Consider the following 26,492-nt stretch of genomic DNA (forward strand, 5'->3'; position numbering starts at 1 on the left):
ATCATCTTTTTTTCCTATACTGTCCTGGTACGAAATATTATAGAGAGACTTAAAGAAGGCCTAAATAAATGAAGAGATATAGCATGTTCATGAATCATAAAACACAATATTATTAAGATGTCCATTCTCCCCACATTGATCAATAGATCCAGTGCAATCTCAATCAAAATATCAACACTTTTCTTTTTATAAATTAACAAGCTGACTTAAAAAATTATGTAGATACACAAAAGACCTAGCATAAACAAATTTTGAAAGCAACAGAAAAAAGTTGTTTCAAAACTTACCATAAAGCTTACAGTGTAATATTGATGTAGGGACAGGCAAATAAATCATGGAATGGATAGGAACCAGAAATAGACCTACATTAATATAGTCAACTGATTGCTGACTTACCAAAAGAATTAAATGGAAAATAGTGCTGGACGAAATGACTATTTCTCAAAAAAAACCAACATGAACCTTGCCTCCTACCTCACTTATAGCATCCACAAAAATTATTTCAAAATGGATCATAGGCCTAAATATAAAAACCAAATCTTTAAATTTCTAGAAGTAAACATAGGAGAAAATCTTCATGACTTGGGTTGGCAAATATTTTCTAGAAAAGAAAAATCACAGAAAGCAGAATCGAAAAAGGACAAAACTGATACAAATTGGACTTCAGAAAAATTTCAAACTTCTCTTTATCAAAAGACATCAATAATAGGAATAGATATGTCATTAACAGGGGAGAAAACAGTCAAAAATACTTGTCAATATTAAAAAAATAAAAAAACCCTCTCAAACTGGCAAAAGTCTTGGCCAGAAAGTTAGTAAAAAATGTATGATGATCCATAAACACTTGAAAAAGTTCTCAAATTATTAATCATCAAGGAAATAAAAATTAAAACCCTAATGGGATATCACTACACATGTAATAGAGTGGCAGAAAGGAGAAACTGATGACATCAATGTAATTAAGAGTGTGAAGCAACTGAAACTCTCAGTGTTGCTTGTGGAACCATGAAATTGCCTAACCTCCTTAGAAAGAGTGTGTAAGTTTCTATAAAGTTAAGCATATACCTATCCTTTGACTCTCCAAGGCATTTACCAAAATAAGTGGGAGCACAAGACAACAGAAATGCTTACAGAAGAATGTTTATAGTTGCTTTATTCATACTACAAAAGTGTCAGCAACACAAATATTCTTCAAACAATGAGAAGAAATTGCAATGATCATACAATGGAGTATTTTTCAGCAATAAAAATGAAGGAGCTATTGATACATGTGACAACAAACACAGCTAGTGATAAATGTTTAACTAGCTTTAAATTTATTGTTGATAAATTTAAAAAGTCCTTATTTGTAGTGTTTGCTGATTTCCATAGTGTAATTACTCACATCATGGCCCATTTCAAGCTACCTATGAAACGAATTGGGAAGAGGTGCTCATAGCATACCATTGTACAGATATAACGGTTGTAAGTAACTTCAAGAGAATATGTAATAAAATGTAGGAAATATTAGGAAATAATGTCTTTTGATTATTAGTTTTGTTTTTAAAATGTCATTTAATTGTAAGTTTATATAATTTAATTTTTGATGATAGTTGTTTTTAACAACCAGCTCTCAAAGTTTCTGAAAATTTAGCATTCAGCTCTTGTGAACTGGTGTGAGCCACTGGATGAGTCTCACATAGTATGCTGAGGAAAAAAAATGGTCACTAAAGAGTAAATGCTGTATGATTCCATTTACATGAAACTCTATAGCAGGCAAAATGAATCTGTGGAGACAGAAATGCAGACTATTAGTTGTCTCTTGGCTTAGGGTAGGGGATAAGACCAATGGGGAAGGGATATGAGGAAACTTTCTGGAGTGTTGGAAAAGTTTTATATCTTGATAGAGATGTATGTCTTTTAGCAGATGTTTTTGAACTGCACACTTAAGTTTAGTGCATTTCTCTGCATGTAAACTCTATCCGAATAACAAAGCAAAGGAAAATGAAACCAGCCATACCAACAATAAGTTAAAGAAACGGGGCCAATGTGTACACACACACACAGACACACACACACACACACACAATCAGGAAAGTCAAAAGGAAAAACTGATCATAGGCAAATGGGCAAAGAATATTAAGGTGTGAAAAAGTCTAAAATATTTGGTAAATCCTATTGGTTCTATATGTCTGGAGCATAAGGTTTACTGAGGAGATGGCTAGAGAGGTAGGTTAGGGCCTGATAAGCAATAAATTTACATAGTGATCCATGATTGGGCCCCTGCTGTCCTGGTAAAGGACTAGATAGGAAATATGTTAGGCTTTGCAGGTCACATGCAGACACTGTTACATATTATTTTTCTTTTTTCTCCTCCTCCTCTTCCTCTTCTTCCTTTCCTTCTCTCTTTCATTTTTCCTCCTCCTCCTCCTCCTCCTCTTCTTCTTCTTCCTCTTCTTCTTCTTCCCTTCCTTCTTCTCTTTTCTTTTTTATTCCTCTTCCTCTTCTTCTTCACAACTCTTTAAAAATGTAAAGACTATACTTAGTTCAAGGGCTATAGAGGAACAGTGGGCCAGATTTGGTCTGCACACTGCAGTTTGCCGACCCCTGTGCTATACTAAGCACTCTTGATTTATAAAAGAGGTCTCTCTAACTAGAACCAATACACAAGGGCTACAAGAGATATTTGGTATGTTACAAACTGTTTTGAGAGCACACAGAAGATGAGAGTGACTCATTCCTCCTGGGGGGATGTCTTCTCAGAAGAGGTGGCATTTGTGTTGGGTTTTGGAGGATGAGAAAAAGTTCACAGGGAGAAAAGCAAGTTATAGGAAGAGCTGTGCCTAGCAAGAGTAAAGCTCTGGCATTTGGTAGTCATGTTATGTGGGGTAATGCTTGGCTGATTCTGAGTTTATCTTTAGGACACATGTTATTATACCTATCTTTCTAACTTGGGAGGAAGAGCAGTGAAAGTTAAAGAAATGAAACAGAGCCCTACTTGAAAGAGTTTAAAGTGCCTTAAAAATGTGATTGTTACCTCAGACTCTTCATCTTGCATGAGCTGGGATGACTCATGCCACTTATGTGTGCACAATAATTGCTGAGATTACTGGGCTTATGGCAGGGTGTTTGGAGCCGAATTCTCAGCTCTCAAGAGGGGATGAAAGTGAGTCAGGAACAGACTTTGACTCCTTGTTAATTGTTATGTGAGTCATTTGCATATTAATCTAATGCTTAATTTGTTCAGTTCCCTGCTTCTTAAAAGTACATGCCAAATGACCGTTTGATGCTTTTTAGGGACAGTGTCAGGGTCTGTTCCCAGGAGTTCGGAGCTGAGAGACAGAAAAATTGAGATAGGATGAAATATAAACAACTAAGTTATAGCTTTTTTCAATAGGCTGGAGGACCTTGTAGTAGCATCTCTGGGCTTGCTGTCCCCTTATCATTTCACAATGCCTGACATTCCAACACAATGGATTCAAGTCTTTCTTTTTAATTTTTATTTATTTGTTTAATTTCAATAGTTTTGGGGGTACAGGTGGTTTCTGGTTATGTGGATAAGTTCTTTAGTGATGATTTCTGAGGTTTTTCATGCACCCATCACCTGAGCAGTGAACACTATACCCAATATGTAGTCTTTTATCCCTCACCCTCCTCCATCCTTCCCTGCCAAGACCCCAAAGTCCATCATATCCTTCTTATGCCATTACATCCTCATAGCTTAGCTCCCACTTTTAAGTGAGAACATATGGTATTTGGTTTTCCATTCCTGAGTTGCATTACTTAGAATAATGGCCTTCAACTCCATCCAAGTTGCTGCAAAGGCCATAGTTCCATTCAATTTTAAGGCTGAGTAGTATTCCATGGTGCACGTATACCACATTTGCTTTATCCACTCGTTGGTCGATGGGCATTTAGATTGGGCCCATATTTTGCAATTGCGAGTTGTGCTGCTCTAAACGTGCGTGTGCATGGGTCTTTTTCATATAATGACTTCTTTTCCTTTGGATAGATAACCAATAGTGGGACTGCTGGGTCAAATGGTATCTTTACTTTCATTTCCTTAAGGAATCTCCATACTATTTTCCATAGCGATTATACTAATTACATTCCCACCAGCAGTGTAAAAGTGTTCCCTTTTCACTACATCCATGCCAATATCTATTATTTTTTTATTTTGAAATTATGACCATTCTTGCAGGAGTTAGGTGGTATCTCATTGTGGTTTTAATTTGTCTTTTCCTGATAATCAACTATGTTGAGCATTTTTTCACATGTTTCTTGGACATTTGTATATCTTCTTTCGAGAATTGTCTATTCATGTCCTTTGCTCACTATTTGATGGGATTATTATTTTTTCTCGCGGATTTGTTTGAGTTCCTTGTAGATTCTTGATATTTGTTCTTAGTTAGGTATATAGTTTGCAAATATTTTCTCCTACTCTGTGGATTATCTTTTTACTCTGCTGATTATTTCTTTTGCTGTGCAGAAGCTTTTTAAATCAAGTCATTCTTTAAAATGAAAATAGCTTTTGAGGGGAAAGGGGTGGGAAGTGGGACACCATAAACTAGCTTTTGGTCAGAGAAATGATTTAGTGTATCAGTTCCAGTAAATAATGATGGTGTAGACATTGGATACTGAGCAGATTACCTGAGTCCAAATTCTTTGTGCAAATTCTTTAGCCTTTATGTTTCTCCATTTCTTATACTGACATGAGGATAATGATGATGCTATCTAGTAGTTGCCATTAGGATGTTATGCACAATGATATGTCGGGAACATAGTGCAGTGCCTGCCTGGTAGTAATAAATGTTAGCTATCATTATTATTTCTCATTAATGTCAAGTGGCAATGGAAGGATAATTTTATAGCTGCAGCTGAGAGTGGCGAGAGGGAAAAGTTGAGATAGGACTAAATATAAATATCTAAGTTACAGTTTTTGGTTTTTTTTCACAGGCTAGACCTAGTATCATTGGACATGCTATTTCATACTATGTGCCAGTATTTCAGACTAGAATGATAGATGCCTCATTTACCCCTCTCTGGACTAATGGGTGATAAAGATTTCTTAGTGAGACATGGAGAGATTGTTCTGTTTCCTACCTACTGCATCTGGTGTTTGCTTAGTTGACTGTCTTTTGTTCTCTAGATAGTAAGTTACTTGAGGATGCAGACTTTGTTTGTATTAATCTTTTAAATATTACCACTAACACAGAGCCACTGAGAACATATTTATTTCTAAATAAAATATTCCTTGAATGAACAAATACATAAATCTTCATATTTAATTCTTGAGGAAATTAGTTGCCTATATGTGTAGGCAGATATATTTACATATTTATGTTCACCGTTAAATTTTTAAATAATCAAGATGATGCTAAGTTCTATGTGCAAACTTGAGCAGATTCCAGAAATACTTACTCTGTTACTGGTCAGTGAAATTCACTTCTCCTTCAATTCTAGAGAAAACAAAAATCCCAAGCAAAATGATACAAGCCATTTAAATGCTCAAAAATCTCAAAAAATAGAAATGTTACCCACTGGAGCATAAGATGAACCAACTGAGGATGAGGATTTGAGAAATAAAATGTTTCATTTTTATTGACAGTGAGCCAGTATGATATTAAGACAAAAGACAGCCCTTGGTGAAAGAGGCAGTCAATTCTATCTTTGAGAATTCAGTTTAAAAAAGCCAGATTAACTGGTGATTTTCCTGAAGTGACCTGTCAATTTGTTCAGAAAAGTTAATTTGGTAGAATCAGCCTCAAATTAGTTTTTCAGGGTGTACCTTAATTGTATTACTTTTCAGCAAAATATTTCTGTCAATCAGAAAATGTTTCTAGAATTAACCTGCTTGCAATGCCAATGTCAAGGAGATGGGATCCCAAGGACAACAGGGATCTATATATATCATGCATCAGGGAGACAGCACCCTATGTGGAAATGTGGGGCTTGAAAATTCAGGGAGCATGTTAGGCAGGAAGTTCATATTCATATGTTTTCTTGGGAGAAGTCCTGGTGCATTTGGAAGTGTAAGAAGTCATGAATTCTAGTATTGGCTCCTTCAGTTTCTTTATTTTGAAGATTTATGACCTGAGGCAAGATGCATCTTCCTGTATCACTTTCCTTGACTAGAAAGTGTAAGAGCTGGACTGGTTGACATGGGAGACCTTATTTAGCACCAACCTTATGTGAGTATACAAATTATATTCCCACATCCATTCCTGAGACACTGGGGGCTTTTAATGGTTTGACGGATGTTTACAAAGTCAGAGCTATTTAGTGTTTCTAGGAGCAGAGCTGTTTCCAATCCAGGGGCTGTCTCAGATGCTGTATAAAACATCTAGCCTTGGGGATGGGGGAGCAGCTAGGAGACTCGGTAAAGATGCATGAGGATAGATTAGAAGTCTTTCCTCTAGCTGTGGTTGGCCCATTTTGAGGTGACTATGTTAATGTTTATACTGAGGAAAACCCATACCCAGAAGACAGTGAGAAGCAGGAAATGCTTTTTTGTTTTGTTTTGTTTTTGTTTTTGTTTTTTGGGGGGAGGGGGCTGAGTGGTAGAAGACTCTGGAAAGATTTCTGCTTGAGGGAAAGAGAGATACACAGATAGATCTCAGCCTGGGCTATAAGCACCTATTCAGTACCTAGTTTGTCATCAACACTCTGGATATATTTGATATCTGTCTAGAACAGACAAGGTTCCTGCTTTCATGGAGCTTGTACCCTGGGATGTGCAAGGGACCATGGGAGCACATAGGAGGGACATCTAACGCAGGTTTAGGGAGCTTGGGAAGTTTTCTAGAGAAAGAGATGTTTAAGCAGAAACTAAAAATCATACGGGTAAGGAAAGTGAAGAAAATGTTTAAGGCAGTGCAACCAACATGCACAAAGGCCTGGAGGTGAGAGACAGCAGGACATGTTGGAGGATCTGAAAGTAGTTCGGTATGGCTGAGGGTGGGAGAGGGAGCAGAGAAGGAATGGGGGAGAGATCACTGAAGTGAGATTCTAGAGGGCTTCTTTAAGCCATGTGAAGGAATTTGGTCTTTAATTTAAATGCAGTGGGAGCTTCTGAGTGACTTCAAGCAGAAAAATGACCTGATCAGATGTGTGTTTAGAAAGATCCTCCTGGCTATAGAGTGGAGAAAGGTTTTTGGGGGTGGGAGGCAGGGGAAGTCTAGAGATGGGGAAAGGTGGGAGAGAGGAGTAGAAACTTTTGGAATCTAGGTGAAAGAGAATGGTGGTTTGGATTATGATGGTGGCTTGAGATTGGAGAGAAGTGATAGATTCAAGAGATATTTAGGAGGCAGACTAGGCAGAATTAAATGAATCATGTGATATGAAAGGTAAGGGAAGGAAAATAATTCAAGATGGTGTCCAAAGTCTCTGTTTTGGACATCTGAGTGATGATGTTGCATTCTTTCTGATTTGTGTGTGGCATTGCCATGGATGTGGCTGCCCGCTCTATGCTGGCTGTCAGAAACTCCAGCCCTAGACCTCTCACCTGGCTTCCTGTCCTGCCTTCTTCATCTTCATTGGGAAAGTGCTTTTGTGGGAAGGGTAGTGAAGCCACCTGGCTTTCAAAGGCTGTAAGGCTGTTAGAGAAAGGCCATCCATTTTGACCTACTTCCCTCTCTGGGACATGATAAAGGCTATTGCTACAAGAAGTGTTTATTTTATTTTATTATTTTTTTAATAAAAATCTTTCTAGAGATGATGAAACCCCATGGGAACTGGACCACTGAAGCAGTCTCTTATTTGGTTTTCTCACTTTTTTCCAAGCAATCAGCTACATTGCTGCCAGAGGGCTCTCCTCAAGTCACTCTGTTTTATGGTCTCCATTGGTTCACATTTCTGTTTTTAGCAAAATATCCTATAAATACCTTGGGTGTAGGAGTCAAAGAGGTAAAGATGGATCTTTCACCAGCAATAATTCTTTTTTTTTAACTTTTTAAGTTTAAATTATTATGGGTACATAGTAGGTGTATATGCATATAAGTTACATGAGATATTTTGATCCAGGCATGCAATGCATAATAATCACATCAGGGTAGATAGAGTATCACCTCAAGCGCTTATCTTTTGTGTTTCAGACAGTCCAATTATACTCTTACTTAAAAATGTACAGTTAAATTTTTTTTTTCTATATTCACCCTGTTGTGCTAGCAAATACTAGGTCTTATTATTTCTAACTTATTTTTTTATACCCATTAACTATTTCCCTATCCCCTTGCCAACCCTGACTATACTTTTCAGCCTGTGGTATCCATCCTTCTACTCTTTTTAGCTACCACAGAGAAGTGAGAACATCCAGCAGTGCTTTTATGAATTATTAGAAGGTACCTCCATGGGTACCTGTTCTCCAATCCACTGTTGATTCCAGGCAAAAATGCTCTTGGAAAAAGATCTTGCATCAAGTGTGAACTTGAACATGTTCGTTTTGAAAGAGGGTGCTTTTCTGTATTTTACTTGATAATGGAAGTATTTGCTCCTACCTTAAGGGATCTCTCTCTTTCAGCAGGTTAGAAAACAATTTTTTTTTTTTTTTTACTTTTTGTTTATTCAGGGTCTTTCTTTTTTATTATAGTTATGCAAGAATTACCCATTTAATGTTGGAAAAGTGGAGAAGAGTTAAGTAAAAAGAAGAAAAAAGGTAAAAATCACCTGTGATCCTACTTCTTAGACGTAATAACTATTAACAATGAGCTTGTGCTCTTAAGTCTTGTTTCTAAGTACATACTTTTTTTCAGAGGCTTTTCTGAACCCCAGTGTGCAGCTGCCTCCTGGGCTGGAACTAAGCTTAGTGTGGACTGCAACCATGTTCATCTTATTCACTATCTGAAACCTGGCACCTAGCATAGATCCTGGCACATCAGAATTGTCAGGACAGTATTTGTAGAATCAATGAATTTGTGTTTGCATGTTGGTTTTTAGTTCATGGTTTTTGACAGTTTCCAGCTTGGTTCATCTGATGTTCCTCACCTCTGAGTCAGCAGGGAGGAGAAAAGGTGTTCACTTTGCAGTCAGAGGTGGTATGATAATTTTCACAGGGTAGCTCTACCAACTTGGGAGCCTGGTAAGTTCTCAATTAACACATGTTGAGGTGCCTAGTGCACAGATTCTTTTGGAATTGCTTGTGCAGCTAAGAAGCTAATAAACATCTCTTTCTGAGGGAATTAGGCTTCACTCTATTCCCTCCATGACTCATAAGGATATGTTTCCACGCTGCAATTTTTGTCCATGTGACCCTAGGTCTCTTGTTCTGGGTTGACTGAATGAAGTATAGAAACTTAACCTGATACAGATGGTCCCCAACTTATGATGCTTCTACTTAAGCTTTTTTGACTTTATTATGGTATGAGACTGCAGCGACTTTGACGAAATGTGCAGTATTCAATAAGTTACGTGAGCTCTTCAACACTTTGTTATAAAATAGACTTTGTCTTAGATTATTTTTCCCACTATAGGCTAATGTAAGTGCTATGAACATGTTTAAGGTAAGTTAGGCTAATGTTTGGTAGGTTAGATGTATTAAATGCATTTTTGACCTAAAGATATTTTCAACTTATGATAGGTTTATCAGGATGTAACCCCTTCATAAGTCAAGGAACATTTGTATGGAAAAATCTCTTAGGAATTTAGAAATGAGACTGTTTACTTGGCTGGAGCATTACTTGTTAACTTGGGAGCTGCAGGGTAGATATATTTCTTAAAATGGGGAATGGGAAGCAAAGAAACCCAGTGAGCAGAGAGAATCATGAGGGTTGTACAAAGATTAGCATAGAGGAGAGATGGAAAGAGAACTCTAATGCCCTTCTTGTCTTTCATCCAGTTCTTTCTTCAGACCCAGCTACACTATGGATTCCATGATGTTGACCCAGTTACACTATGGATTCCATGATGTTCTCTTTTATCTCTTAGCAATGTCCCCTCATCTCTTTTTTTCTAGCTAGCTTGAGTTGGTTTCTGCTACTTGCAATCAAAGAGTCTAAGTAAAACACATAACACACTAGCTTCCTGGCAAAACAAAGATCCCAACATAGTTTTCTTTTCTGTACAACCTCAGAATATAATTCTCTTTTTCATGCTCACTTGGGTATACCATTTTATACAGACATTTTCTAGAGGTAATGTCCAATTAGCCCGGTGGTGGCTCTGGACAGCTATACTTTGGCCATTACTCACAGGGCAGCTTTCTTTCTTGGTAGGTATCAGAAAAAAGCTTAGAGATAATTGCATCCAGCTCCTTCTGAACTAAAGCTGTTATGACTTGGTATTGTGCCAAGCATAGCAGCTCAGCTCTTATGGATTCAATCCTTCTGAGAAACATATGACTAGAATCAGGAACACTGATAACATTTTATAACCTGCTGAGGGCAATGTTTTCCTACAAATAATGCTCATAAATATCTTACAGTTTCTGTAAATCCAGCTCTGAACCCAAGATGTTTTGGCAAGAATTACAGAGCATTTTGGGACTTTTGTCACATGCTGTTCTCTGAATTTAGTAACTGAGTGAATGCATTATGTACCAAATTCTTACTTGTTTAAAGACATAAAGAACTATGTTTTCAAATTGAAGTCATTTTAAGGTTTTGCATCTGTTAAATTGAAAAAAAAAAAAAAGAAACCCAACCTAGCCATATTTGGGCTGAGTCTGTATAGCAAAGGAAAGTCAGGAGTTGAGACAATTGACTGATCAAACTATTGAAAGGACTTAGAAGAGAACAAACTACTTCATGTTTAAGGGACGTGACTTTTGAGTTAAAGGCATGTGGGTTGGAGCCTGGCCCTGTCCTTGTCCACCAGATGGCGCTGAGCACATTGTTACTTTTTTACACTCCAGACTTGTTTTCCATAAAATGGGATTGAAATAGTACCTACCTCAGAAGGATTTGTGAAGATTAAATGAGATGGTGCACATAAAGCACCTGGTATAGTGACAGGACATGGTAAAAACTTGTCAAATGTCAAATGATTATTTATTTGTAGTGCTTAGGTAAGGTAGATTGAGGGTGAGTGTGTGCATGATAGGATGGGCTGCTGTTAATTTAACAATTCTTTGGAAAAAGGTGGAGTAATGTATACTCCTGAGAGCCAAATCTGGCTAGCAGCCAGTTTTTCCCTGGCCCACAATCTAAGAGTGATTTTTAAGTTTTTAAAGGTGACAATGTGGAATGAACTTCACTTGAAACCCTCTTCTGGAGAAAAGGAAATATTAAACAATCTCTCCACCCTTTTGTTTTCTGAGGCTAATTGCTGATTACCAGCCTACTCTGAGATATTCCAAGATAACACCTGCTTCCACCCTTCCTCAAAACTACCGTAAAACTCGAGGATGATTTCTTTGTTTACCTTGTTTACCGCAGGTCCCTTTCTCTCTCTCTCTCTCTCTCTTTTTTTTGTTTGAGATGTTCTTCATGAAGTAACATTGACCTTATTCCAATAGCTTGAATGAAATCATTGCCTTAATTGTCTGGTGCATTTTGTCTTTGACACAGGGCCATTCAAAAACAAAAGCAAAAACAAAAATATATGCAACATAGACTGTATGTTGCCCTCAATGCCTAAAATATTTAGTATTTGGCTTTACAGAAAAATTTTGCTGACCCCCGTATCTGGAATGAAAGAGTCCCAGCCCAAAACTCTCTGCCAGCCATACACCCTCCTTTGTACACCTGTTGAACATGCTAGGTGATCCCTCTTCTAATTCAGATGTGCCATAAGATAAGAGTGGTTCAATCAGAGCATTGGAATAATTTCCTGTATAATTGGAAATTATAGCAGATGAACAATGGTCAAAGGTATTTGTGCTGTACATTTTCATTATATTATCTCATTTAATTCTTCACAATCTTGCATTTATTTACCATCATTATTTAAAGGATGACAATAAATGATTATTTGTCATTTGGTATTTATTATTACAATTTTACAGAGTATATAATTGAGTTTATTGAACTTAAGTCGTGTTCCCAAAGTCACAGAGCTAATAATTGAAATGTGAATCTTAAGTGAATCTGACTCCACAGCCAGGTTTTTCCTCCTAAAATTGCATTATGTTTAAGAATTTGAAGCCCTTTTGTGTAGAATAATGAGTACACTTAGGTGCTATACTAGGAAGATGAAACTAGGCAGATTTTCCAGCTCATTAAACAGGAGGATTTTTAATAACTAGGGCCTCCCACCCAGGGGCCAGGTCTGTGTGATGTTTCCCATTTAGTACATTGCATATTTAAAGATATGATTCCAAGATTTAAAAACATCTGTAATTCTTACCATAATATGTTCTGGTATATACAGTTTGTTTTGCAGGATTTTGATCAGTGATTCTCAAGGGTGATTAGTGAGTGAGAATAGGCCATCTAGGAGAAGGGCATATCAGAATCACTTGAGGAACTTTGTCATTCTAAATACCTTTGAGATCCACTCTTACATTTGGAAGTGTGTCCTTAGGTTTTAGACATGAAAAAATATTTGAGCACCACTGTTTAGATACTTGTGTCACAAGGGATAATTTAAAAATATCAAAACTCTAGGAGCATTTCACATCCTAATTTAGAGTATTAACGGTATTGTTTTATTCCATTTAAACACATTTAATTTTTTTTAACTTTAAAACCCTGAAACCATTTTTGAAGTGGAGATAATTTTTTGCTCTACCTGCTCAGCAGTTGCAAGGCAAATAACTGATTTGAATTTAATTATACCATTTCCCACTCCTGAAAGCACCCCAGTATAGGTTTTCTTCAAGCATTTCAAATTCATGAAAAGGTTGACTTTTTTTCCTGTTTCTCTATGTAAATTATCTATATTTCTTGTTGTGACTTGCTGACCACCCATACTGGGATTTAGGAGTAAAAAATCTACTTTCACTAGTCTTTGAAATTGGTGATTAGAAGTATGTCTTTGCAGAAATAGTGTGCTGTTGGAATATTGGCTCTGAAGAACAGAATAATATCTTTTGTTTTTAAACATGAAAGTTTATTTTTGAGCTACAAGGTTAATGATTTATAATATTCTGAAAGCTTTTAATATGTGTGAAGGAATTATTTGGGTTTAAAATTATTCTACTTTAACATGTTAGAGGAGGGTCTGTTAATTTTATGTAGCTGGTGCCTTATGCAGAGAAATTTCTTTGACATTCAAAGCTGTTTAAAAACAGTAGTTTCTCTTCTATGGATGTAACTTGACTGGAGTTACGTTAGTTTAAAGAAGTTTCAATTTAAATAAAACTGATTGGAGATTAACACTCAACGATGCCTGAAGGTTACAATTGGGAGTCACATTTGTCATTCTTTTGAGTGTTTTTCTTAAACAAGATTCTGGTTTTATTGTAGTAAAACCCATGAAAAATATGAGTTAAAACACACAAAAACTTTACAAGGAACACACACACATACACACACACATGCCCTGAAATAAACAGATTTTCTCTTTAAGTCTTTTGCAAAAATCAATATAAGTAGCTTCCATTTGTTTAACTAGTTGGATTTTTTTTTAGTATCTGCTATGTGCCAGACATTAAAAACTAAGTATATTTATATATATTGTCTCATTTCATTCTCTTAGTAATTCTTTAACATATGTCCTGTTACCTCCATTTTAGAGATAAAAAATGAAACACAACGAGGTTAAATAAATTGCCTAAAGTCATTGCTCTTTCCCTACTGGAAAAAGATGGCATTTGACAACAGTTCTGACCTGGGAGTTCCAGTTCTTTTGGCCACTAGTTAGCTGTCATCAAGGCCAGCTAACATTATTTTTATCAATATACATGGTAGACTAGCATGATGTTCTGTAGAAAGTAAAGATAATCGTCCAGGCACGGTGGCTCATGCCTGTAATCTCAGCACTTTGGGAGGCCAAGGTGGGCAGATCATGAGGTCAGGAGATTGAGACCATCCTGGCTAACATGGTGAAACACCGTCTCTACTAAACATACAAAAAATCAGCTGGGTTTGGTGGTGGGCACCTGTAGTCCCAGCTACCGGGAGGCTGAGGCAGGAGAATCACTTGAACCCAGAGGTGGAGGTTGCAGTGAGCCGAGATCGCACCACTGCGCTCCAGGCTGGGCGACAGAGCAAGACTCCGTCTCAAAAAAAAAAAAAAAAAAAAAAAGAAAGAAAGAAGAAAGTAAAGATAATCAAGGTCCTTTTTGACTCTACTGAGGTAGGAGAGGTAGTCAAGGAAGTAACCGTGTCCTTAGGACAACCATGGTGACCTTACAGTCAACACAATAAGCCTCAGCATTTGCATGATAGTCAAGTTCATTCAAGCAAAGCTATCTCCAGTAGGGAGCTTCCCCTACAGAAAACACGCACATTTTGATTTTACCTGTCCTCAAACTGACACTTTGCTCATTATAATAGTAAAAAACACCCCTGGGTGGAGATTTAAGATGCTAATGAGACATGGAATATATGAACATGCATGTACAGCTACTATGCATGTACACTCAGAGGACCACCCATAACATGCTTACTAGCAACACGTTTTCCCACCCCCTTATGAATAATTATGTAAGGCTCCCATAAAGGAGCCTTCCTAGTGCCAGTCTTTGCTGTCTCATCCTTATGAGCAGCCTGTCCTGAATCCTTTCTCAGGGTGTACTGTCGATTCTGTCCTTAACTTTCAAAATATTCTTTCTCCTTTGCAATAAATTGCTCTATGCTTCATCTCCTTTGCTGTGTGTCTCTTGTTTAAATTATTTTAAATTGATAAGATGTATTAGTCCATTTTCTTTTCTTTTCTTTTTTTTTTGAGACAGAGTCTCACTGTGTCACCCAGGTTGGAGTACAGTGGCATGATCTGGGCTCACTACAATCTCTGCCTCCCAGGTTCAAGCAATTCTCCTGTCTCAGCCTCCCGAGTAGCTGGGACTACAAGTGCATGTCACCACACCTGGCTAATTTTTGTATTTTTAGTAGAGATGGGATTTCACCATATTGGTCAGGTTAGTCTTGAACTCTTGAGCTTAGGTGATCCACCTGCCTCCACCTCTCAAAGTGCTGGGATTATAGCTGTGAGCCACCACGGCCAGCAGTCCATTTTCATACTGCTATAAAGAACTGCCTGAGACTGTAATTTATAAAGGAAAGAAGTTTAATTGACTCATATTTTTGCATGGCTGGGGTGGCCTCAGGAAACTTACAATCATGATGAAAGGCAAAGGAAAAACAAGGCACCTTCTTCACAAGGAGGCAGGAAGGAGAAGTGCTGAGCAAAGGGGGAAGAGCCCCTTATAAAACCATCAGATCTTGTGAGAACTCACTCACCATCATGAGAACAGCATGGGGGAAACAGCCCCCATGATTCAATTACCTCCACCTGATCTCTTTCTTGACACTTGGGGGTTATGGGGTTTATAGGGATTAAAATTCAAGATGAGATTTGGATAGGGACAGAAAGCCTAACCATATCAGAAAACAAGAACCAAGGTTTCACAATAGCCATCAACACTATTATGACAGAGTTGGAGTTGACTTGCTTAGGAACAAGACTGAATGTACAGTGCTGTGCTTTGAACCAAAAAGCAAAGCAATTTTGAACTCATCAATGGGGATTGACAGAAACACATATGCCACATCAAGAACTTCATAATAAGTTCCAGAATCTGTGTTGTTTCATGCCAATTAGGATAATTCATCTCTCATGGCAGCTGTAATTGCAGGTACCACAATGTTCCACTGTCATTTGCCATGATTCATTATTTAAATGTGCTTTACAGTGAAGTTAAATGGAGCTATCATGTGACTACCACTTTTGTGTCCTTTAAATTTTGATGATGGCTTCAATCTTTGAAGGTACTCTTGGAATACAGTGTTGATTTTGATTTGCTATTTAAGCTGGGAAGAGCAATTACATGAGCTTCTGTTTGGCTCTTCCTAGCATGGTGGCTCTTATTTTACAAAACAAGAAACTGATGTGAAGTTTCTGTTAGGCCCTGGGTATATCTAGTTCCAACCATACACTGAGGTATTGGAGAAATAGCCACAGGATGGGTCTAGACTCTCTGTGAGGAGGATTGGGTCAGAAAGTCATATATCACATGGCTTCCATATGAGCCTACTCTAAGAAACAGGTCATTGTATTTCAGGTCCCCTTGTGTGACCCAGATCTTGCATCCCAAATCCTGAAAAGGTCTCATTTCCCTTCCTGCCCCTGCCAGCATTCATTTACTCTCATCACAGGACCCATTGAGAAAGGATTGGAGGGATTTTCAGTGTGTACACTTGTGTTGGCATTCCAGGGTTCTTCAAGGAGGTTCAGCTTCTTTTTCAATCAATATGCTCTGGATCTATCAATAGGAAAATGGGTGATGTAACTCGATTTTTTAGTGACAGCTGATACCAACTTTCTGCTGGCCAGTTTCTGATTTTTTTTCTCAGTTGGCAAACAACACCATAAAAAGCTATCTATCTTGCCCCTAGGAACACCATGACCTACTGGCCATTACCACAGACCCTGAAGATCAGGGTACTGGCTGCCACTGTGACCTTGCTGTTCATAGTGGTAATAATGTTCACTTTTCCTCTTACATTTAGGTGCTGCCACTGGGACTCTACAGTTTTAGAGTCCTATCATTCCTATTGACACTAAGAAACATGATTCTATGACACCATTTCCTGCAGTGAGCTTTATAAAGGACAGTTGTCACTGACCTCACTGGAAGTGAGCCCTTCTCACCACTGCATTCTTTTCAATACTTTAAAGGTGTTACTCTATAGTCTTCTGGCTTCCATAGTTTTTCACGTGAAGTCTGTTGTCCTTCTTGGTGTTTCTGTACACCTTCTGTCTTTGTGCTCTGGCTGCTTTTAAGATTTTCTCTTTGTCACTGGTGTTTGGAAATTGTATTATAAAATATTTTTATTTCCCTTCATACTTCCCATTATGGTACTCCTAATATATATGTTACACTGCTTTATAATGTCTCAGTCACTGATTATCTATTTCAATTTTTAAAATCTGTGCTTTATTTTAAATTGTTTCCATTGCTCTGTTTTCTTTTTTTAATAGCAGAATATATTCATATATGATTTCTTTATAGGGAAAGGCTTCATAAACAAGTAGTAAAAAATCTCACAAAAGACAGGAGAAATATATTGTATCACCTTTAACTATATAACTGCTATACAGGATAACACACTATAAAACATAGTTAAAAGATGAGCCACAGACTCAGAGAAGATATTTACAACAAAACAAAAAACTAGTATCCAGAATCTCTTTACTATATTTGTGAGATAGTATATACTTGTAATAATTTGCTAATGTTGTTTTATATGATTGTATAAAGTCTGTATAAAACAGAACTTCAAAGAAAAGTGAGTGATTTGAATAAGCACACAAAAGAGGAAATCAGAATGGCCAATAAACATTAGAAGAGGCTCAGTCTCACTAGTAATCAGGGGAATGCAAATTAAAATCAGATACCTAATTTTTAGCCAATAAGATCAGAAATATCAAAAAGTTTAATTTAATCAGGCATTGGAGTAATTTCTGTTTTATAAAATATAAACTTGTGGCCTGGCACATGGCTCATTCCTGTAATCCCAGAGCTCTGGGGGGCCAAGGTGAGAGGATCTCTTGAGGCCAGGAGATGGAGACCAGTTTGGGCAAAATAGGGAGACCCCATCCCTGCCAAAAAAAATTGAGAAAAGATAAACTTGTGATTGTATTAATTACATACACATTCACTAACTAGACTATAAGTCATTTTCAATAAGCAAGCAATATCTTATCTATTCCACAAACCTAGTGCAATTCTGGGTGCACAGCAGGCCACCAGTAATTATTTGTTGATTTAGGGGTTAATCCACAACAGCTGAAAAGGCATCTCAAATATTAGAAAAGCTCAAAAAACTTTTAAAGTTAAAAGAGGTTACCATCTTCCAGATTATCACTGTGCCAATGCTTCAACCATGAAATGAAACCACCATCCTCAAAGAGGGAATTGGCATCTCAGTTATTAAGCACCATAGTTTTACAGCACCGAAAGATGTCTGCCCCTTTCCTGCTGCCTGAGTCCACTCACAGGCTGCATATTTGTGTTATCTACAGGTGTTAAAGCCTCAAAAGGGCTCTGTGGGCCAAAACAATTACTAATCATTCAAACAAACTTAGCCTATTATTTTTTAATAAAGGGCTTCTCAGAGATTTTAATATGTTAAGGTACATTCTCTGAGATGATGATATAATATGCAATCATATTCAAAATTATTTGAACCAAAAAACCTATTTTAATTTTCAGAGTCTCTGGCAGGACTCATAATCCGCACTTTGGGAAATCCTATTCTAGGAGAGCTTTGTATTTATTGAATTAAGAGACTAGTTTCTGTGCATTATTAAACAAAAATTGTGACAGTAGTTTCAAGTAAATACAAATTAGTTCAATTATTTTGGAAAACTTTTTGATGTTATTCATTAAGGCTGGACAGCAATCCTTCTCTAGGTAGAACACTCAACATTAAAGTGTATCTACATAAGGACATTAAGAAATGTACAAAGGAGGCCCAAATCCTTCTGATTGAGGCCCCACTTCAAAAAATGTACAAGAAAGTTCATTACAATATACTATTCATGATAGCTCCAACATGGAAACAACCCAAATATCTACCCATGGTAGAAAGAAAAATGTATGTAACAGTACATTATCCAATGTGAACAAACTACCATCTCATATGACATCATAGAGAATCTCTCAACTCTCTCAACTATAGTGTTGAGTGAAAGAATCGGCACGTAAAGAATAGACACAATTCTATTTACACAGAGTTGAAAAGTGGGAAAACTAATCTATGGTGTTGGAATTTAGGACATTAACTTCCAGGGAGAGGGAGGAAATATAATTGGGAGGGGCTAAGGGGACTTTCCAGGTGCTGGCCATGTTCTGTTTCTTGACTTAGATGGTGGCTGTAGGTGTGTATAGGTGTGTTCACTCTAATAATTTACCTTAGCATTTATGCACTTTCCTTTTCATATGTCAGACTTCATTCAAAACATAAAAAATCTCAGCAGTCCAGTCAGTCATTCCGTGTATTTGTTACTGTGTGCACTCAGTGTTGATTGGTGTCATGCTTATCCCAGGGTCCAGCTGTGGCAAGAGCAACAGTAACTACTCCCATCACCAGCTCGTGTAATCTTCATGAGGGCTCCACAAATTAAGGTGCTTTTAAAATGCCTACTATCCCCTTTCAATAGTTGAGAAAACTAAGGCTTAGGGAGTGTCAATTTTCCCAGAGTCACAGACTCATAAATGGTGACAAACTCAAACTGAACTCCAAATTTCACGCTCTTGGCTGCTAGATCCTAGGGAGTGTGCTGCCTGCCTGTTATGCTTCCTATGCTAAGGAGGAAGCCCTTCTAACCTGAGCTGCTTTGAGTGGCTTTTAATTTCTTTGTTTTTGATTTTTAGTTTTGGCGAGTACAAAGTAGTATATATACCTATGGGGTATATGGGACATTCTGATACAGGCATGTAATGTGAAACAATCACATTAGGATAAATGGATCATCTATCATCCCAAACATTCATCTCTTGCATTACGAACAATCCAATTATACACTTTTAGTTATTCTAAAATACAAGATTAAGTTATGATTGACTATAGTCACCCTGCTGTGCTATTAAATACTAGGTCTTAGTCATTCTTTCTATTTTTGCATACCTATTAAATATCCCCACTTACCACTCCCCACCCTGACTACTCTTCCCAGCCTCTGGTAATCACCCTTCTACTCTCTATCTCTATGAGTTCAATTGTTTTAAACTTTAGCTACCACAAATAAGTGAGAACATGTGAAGTTTGTCTTTCCGTGCCTGGCTTATTTAATTCAACATAATGACCTCCAGTTTCATCCATGTTGTTGCAAATGACAGGATCTCATCTTTTTTCATGGCTGAATAGTACTCCATTGTGGATGTGTACCACATTTACTTTATCTGTTTATATGTTGGTGAATATTTAGGTTGCTTCCAAATCTTTGTTTTTGTGAATAGTGCTGCAATAAATGTGGGCATGCAGATATCTCTTCCATACACTGATTTCCCTTCTTCTGAGTAAATACCTAGCAGTAGGGTTACTGGATCAAATGGTATCTCTATTTTAGTTTTCTGAGGAATCTCCAAAGTGTTCTTGTGGTTGTACTAGTTTACATTCCCACCAACTCTTGTCTACAAGAGTTCCCTTTTCTCCACATTTCTTACAAGAATTTGTTATTGTCTGTCTTTTGGATAAAAGCCAGTTTAACTGGAGTGAGATAATATCTCATTGTAGTTTTGATTTAGAGTACTCTGATGATCAGTGATGTTGAGCATCTTTTTATGTACCTGTTTGCCATTTGTATGTCACCTTCTGAAAAATGTCTATTCAGATATTTTGTCCATTTTTAATTGGATTGTTAAATTTTTTTTCCTATAGAGTTGTTTGAACTTCTTATATATTCTGGTCCTTAATCCCTTGTCAGGTGGATAGTTTGGAAATATTTTCTCCCATTTGGTGGGTTGTCTTTTTACTTCATTGATTGTTTCCTTTGCTGTGCAGAAGCTTTTTAACTCTATGTGATCCCGTTTGTCCATTTTTGCTTGGGTTAACTGTTTTCATGTGGTATGGCTCAAGAAATGTTTGCTCAAACCAATGTTCTGGAGATTTTCCTCAATGTTTTCTTGTAGTAGTTTCATAGTTTGAGGTCTTAGACTCAAGCCTTTATCTGTTTGATTTGTTTTTTTAAATTAATATATGGTGAGAAATAGGGATCTTTTCATCTACTAACTTTGGGTCTGGTTTGCTCTTCTACTTCTTTCAGATGCATCATTAGGTTGTTTATTTAAAATTTTTCTTCTTTTTTGATATAGGCACTCATAGCTCATTACTGCCTTCACTGTATTCCATAGGTTTTGGTATGTTGTGTTTCCCTTATCACTTGTTTCAAGAAATTTAAAAATTTCCTTCTTAATCTCTTCACTAGATTACTGATCATTCAAGAGCATATTGTTTAATTTCTGTGTGTTTGTATAGTTTCCAAAATTCCTCTTATTATTGGTTTCTAGTTTTATTGCACTGTGGTCAAAGAGGATTCTTGATATTATTTCAATTTTTGAATGTTTTAAGACTAGTTTTGTGGCCTAAAATATGGTCTCTCCTTGATAATGATCCATGTCCTGAGGAGAATGTGTGTTCTGGAGCCATTGGATGAAATGTTCTGTAAATATCTATTATATCCATTTGGTCTATAGTGCATAATGAGTCCAATGTTTCTTTGTTGATTTTTTGTCTGGATGATCTGTCCAAAGCCAAAAGTGGGGTGTTGAAGTCTATAGCTATTATTGTATTGAGGTCTCTCTCTCTCTCACTTTAGCTCTAATAATATTTCCTTCGTATATCTGGGTGCTCATTTGTTGGGTGCATATATATTTAAAATTGTTATGTCCTCTTGCTGAATTGACTGCTTTTTCACTACATGACCTTCTTTGTCTGTTTTTATAGTTTTTCTATTGAAAGCTGTGTAGTCTAATATAAGTATAATTACTCTTGTTTATTTTGTTGTTTGTTTGTTTGCCATTTGCATGGACTATCTTTTCCCAACCCCTTTAGTTTCAGTCCATGTGTGTCTTTACAGGTGAAGTATGTTTTTTGTAGGCGAAAAGTCATTGAGTTCATCAGGTCTTTTTTTTCCGTTTTGGTTCATTCAGCCAGTCTATTGTTTTTTGTTTTGAGAGCTTAGACCATTTACATTCAACGTTATTGTTGATAAGTAAGGACTTACTCCTGCATTTTGTTGTTTTCTGGTTGTTTTGTTGTCTTCTCTTCCTTTTTTCTTCCTTCCTATCTTCCTTTTAGCGAAGGTCTCTTTTTTTCCGGTGGTATGTTTTAATGTCTTGCTCTTTACTTTTTTGTGTATCCGTTGTATGTTTTTAGATTTGAGGTTACCGTGAGGCTTGGAAGAGTAAAGAGGACTTTATCTTGCAACTTGAATACGATTCTTTATATCTCTTTGACCATGTTCATATTTTCCTTTATATTTCTGATTATATGGAACATGTTTATAACAGTTGTTTTACTAGCCTATTATGAAATTCTGCCATTTCTGAGTATTTTCTATTGGTTGATTTTTCTCATTGTTATGGGTCACGTTTCCTGCTTCTTTATATGCCTTAGGCAATTGGTCACTGAACACTGTAAATTTCATATTGGTAGGTATTAAATTTTATTGTATTTCTTCAAAGAGTATCAGGCTTTGTTCAGTCACTTAGTTAATTTACTTAGGATCAGTTTAACTCTTTAGTGGTTTGTTTGTAAGCTCTGTTAGGTTGGGTCCAGACAAGCTTCAGCCAGGGCTAACTTAGAGTCACTACTAAGGTAATACTTTTCTAACAAGGCTTCCCAGTGCTCCATGTATTACAAAGTCTCTTCAGTCTGGCTGATGGGGTGGTGATATCTCTCCACTCTTGCTGTAGATTCCAGGAATTATTCATCCTACTTCTGTCTGGTGTTTCTTTCTCGAGCCTTGTGAGGTGTCACCACAAAAAGGTACTGATCACTACTCAGCCAAAGACACAAAGGGATCACTCTGCGAAAGTCCAGAGCTCACCCTCTGTGAAGCTCTCACCTCTTCAGTATTTTGCCCTACACATTTTAGTTGTCTTAGTTTCCCTAAAGTTTAGTTTCTGTTTCCTCAACTCAAGGTGACTTCTGGGCTCTGTTTGGGTACTCTTCCCTGTGCTGTAACCTGGAAATTGCTTATAGCAATAAGCTGGATCAATTGTAGGGCACAATTCACTTGTATCTTTCCTCTCAGGGATTATAGTTTTGTGCTGTCTATTCCCATATCTGAAAATACATAATTCATTCTTCAATGTCCTCTGGATCCTCCTGGAGGACAGAATCATGTGGGGGGTTCTTAGGCTGTCATAAATATATTGTAGCATTTCCACTTCCATGAGCCTTTTGACCATTTCTTCAAAATACAGTAATGCAGTTTCAGCATCCCCATATATTTTATTCTAGGAGATTGCCATGTCAAGCCTATCCCAGCAGCATATTACGACCAGTTACAAAGGCTTTGTATGATATTAAGCCATGAATCATAGAAAAGTACTCCTATGTTAATACACTTTCTTCTATCCAAACTTACATTCTATCTTCCTTGTCCAACATCCTTCAGATATATCTCCCACATTTTCCTCTAAATCCTGCCAGTATGTAGTAGCATTAGGGGTTTATGCTGAGGGAAAAAGAGGGTGAATATTGAGAAGGACAAATATCTGATGACTTTTTTTTTTTTTTTTTTGGAGACGGTTCAGCCAGGCTAGAGTGCAGGGGTGCGATCTCGGCTCACTGCCAGCTCCGCCTCCCGGGTTCACGCCATTCTCCTGCCTCAGCCTGCAGAGTAGCTGGGACAACAGGCACCCACCACCACGCCCGGCTAATTTTTTGTATTTTTAGTAGGGACGGGGTTTCACCGTGTTAGCCAGGATGGCCTCGATCTCCTGACCTCATGATCCACCCACCTTGGCCTTCCAAAGTCCTGGTATTACAGGTGTGAGCCACGGGGCGTGGCCATCTGATGACATTTTTATAAGATCTCCCTCTAAGGAGGAGGAAGCTTTTCTTCTCTTACAAGGGGAAGGCAGTTGATTCTGCAACCTCAGAGGTCTCAGGGCATTCTAGTCCTTTACAATTCTCATCTGTGTCTACCCAGATGTTTCTAAGGTATCAAGGTGCCTCTTTTTTTTTTTCTATTAGGACTTGAATTGCCACAGGAGACATTTTGAGGCTGTGCATTCAGTTTTCTTTGCAGTTCTTATGCTCTTACAATTAAGTCCTATCTCCATGAGTCATCTGACCATTTTTTTTTAAACACTGTGCCTTGTGGTTTAAGATGATGAGAGTCTCTTCATAAGCTGTCATGGAAGCTTCCTGGACCACACAAAATGCCTTGAGTTGATGGTTGACTTGAGTCTATGCTTTTCTTTTGTCAAGGCCTCTAAATCAGTTTAAAAAAACCTCAGGCAACTTAACGATACTTATAATTACCTTTGGTCCCACATTTTCCAAATGCCAGGCTGCATAAACTGGTACTTCATCTTTTACCCACACCTCATCTATTTATAACTTAGTCAAGGACCTTAGCAGCTGTGATGCTCCTGAATTCTGGGGCTTCTTACCACTACTTCTAGCAATGCGGTTCTTGTTGTCTGACTGGCAAATGATTAACCCCCAATTTCCATATTCAGACTATTTTCTGTAGAGCTACTCCCGGTAACAACATCTTCAACTGGGTTCCCCCAAAAGCAAAACCTGAGACTAGGGTAGTTTATTTGAGGGAGTGATCTTAGAGAGCGGTACTGAAAAGTCAGGGAAGCAAGAGTTTGAGGAATTCAGAGGCAGTGCAATAATGTGTTATCAAGTTCATCGACACTATGGGCAACTGGTGCTCAGTACTGCCTGGACGTTCTGAGGAGCCTGTAGAATGTATCTTCGAATTGCCTGGCTGAGGGATGAAAGTGAATGCTTCCTATCCCCCATTGATTGATGGTTGCTCAAAAGGTTATTAACTTCTCTGCGCTTCTGACTTGTGCCTTCATAAGTGCTAAGTTGGCTCCCATTAGTGTCCCAAGCCCTGGTGTCAGAGAATAAATGAGATGTGTAGCTCATGCTTGAAGTGAGGGAGCATCAGCACAGGGTGGGAACAATGTGAGGAACTGTTCATCACAGCTGGGCTGGGATCAGATGTGAGGCTACAAGGATATGAGGTATACTGCAGGTATTTCATATAGGCATTAAGTGATTCAGAACTAATTTTAGCATTATAAAATTAGGGTTTCACCAGCTTGTAGTTTGACAGTATACTTACTTATAAAATGATTTTCACAACAATCTTTAAAGGTAGGTATGATCTCCATTCAACCTTGGAGGAAACTGAAGCTCACTAAAATTAAACGACTTGCCCAAGATGCACAGTGATCAATTGCAAAGAATGAACTCTGTTCTGTCTCTGAAGTATGTGCACTGCCCATTATGTTACATAACCTTTCTTTATGGCTCCTATCAAGTCATTCTACATAAGAAACATCTTATGTGGGAAACACTTCAGTCTAGCAACTGGTTACTATAATGAAAAGAGATAGTGAAACTGGATACTTTGCACTGACCAGTTTATATATTAATAACTTTGTGATGGTTCGATTAAAGATTTTATGAAAACCTTGGAAGAGTATGAAATAATTATACAGTGTTTATTATTTTAGCTCTAATTTATCTATTTGGGATACCTGAACTTACATGTTAAAGAACATAGAGTATATATAGTTAGGTTGGAACTCAGCTGGGATTCAACTTGTTTGCTGAAACTTCAGATACTATAAACTAGTATCTTGTGTAGTCAGAATTATATTATCTTGACCCATTAACTTTGCTTAGCGTCTATGTCATACTACATACTGATTTTATTAACTTCTAATCACTCTTGTTTCACTTATTTGAGAAGGGTAAAGCAGAATTTATCTGGAGTTTAAGATTAAGGCTGACATATTAAATCTGCTTGTTATTGTTTGTTTCTGATATTAAAAGAGACTTATTATGACCCCAGTCCATCCAAATTGTATACTATAATGGATTCTATATGAATAAATTAAGGGATCTAGATTTTAATAGTAAAACCATTTGATAGCAGCAGTAGTTTTAAAAATGGATATTTTACCTATTAAACAAAATGTAATTGGAAAATAAAATACATTGTCATCCAAATAACAGCTCATGTTACAAATAATCATTTGGATGCAACCACAAGATTTTTCTGGCACAGAAGTAAATTAAACACTTCAGTAAACTGTCAAACTGATGAAAATCCTAACCCTGGGAATTTTGTTTTAATGGTATAAGAATATGGACAACAAGATGTTTTTGTTCTTTTATTTTTATCAGAGTAAATGGAAGAATAGTGTCACAGACAAAGTTTCTCGAATTTTCCTGGGAAAAGGAGGTTATAGCAGTTAGAAATGCCAGCAGTAGCTTACACCAATAATTTATTAAGATTTTTGTTTTTACGTTATTGGCATTCCAGGGGTAGGTGGTTACTGTTATAGGCTCATTTTCTCAACTCTCCCATCAGGGACCCAGTTACTTTCTATCATTCTGAACTGTTATTCTTAGCATGTACACCTTCATTCTCCTGTTGGTTACCTCATGGTACAAGATGGCTGTTATCAGAAGGTCCAGCCATCAGGAAAAATGGGGAAGGAGCAGGACATGTATGATCCTTTATCAGGCCACTTTCACATATGTTTTCTAGATAAGGATTATATCACATGGCCATGTTTAGTTGCAAGGAGACTGGGAAAGTGAGGAACAGAATTGATTTGGCTAATCACAGCTAATCTCCAGAGAACAGGCAATTTCTGCTTCCAAGTAAAGTTAGATACTGTTCAGAAAAACAGGCTGAATATAAACCATTTGTGTTTTGGTCAGCAATATGTTCTGGTTTTGGTTTGTTGGGGAACAGGAAGCTTA

Source organism: Mandrillus leucophaeus, unplaced genomic scaffold (assembly GCF_000951045.1).
Source record: "Mandrillus leucophaeus isolate KB7577 unplaced genomic scaffold, Mleu.le_1.0 Scaffold721, whole genome shotgun sequence".
NCBI classification, from domain to species: domain Eukaryota; kingdom Metazoa; phylum Chordata; class Mammalia; order Primates; family Cercopithecidae; genus Mandrillus; species Mandrillus leucophaeus.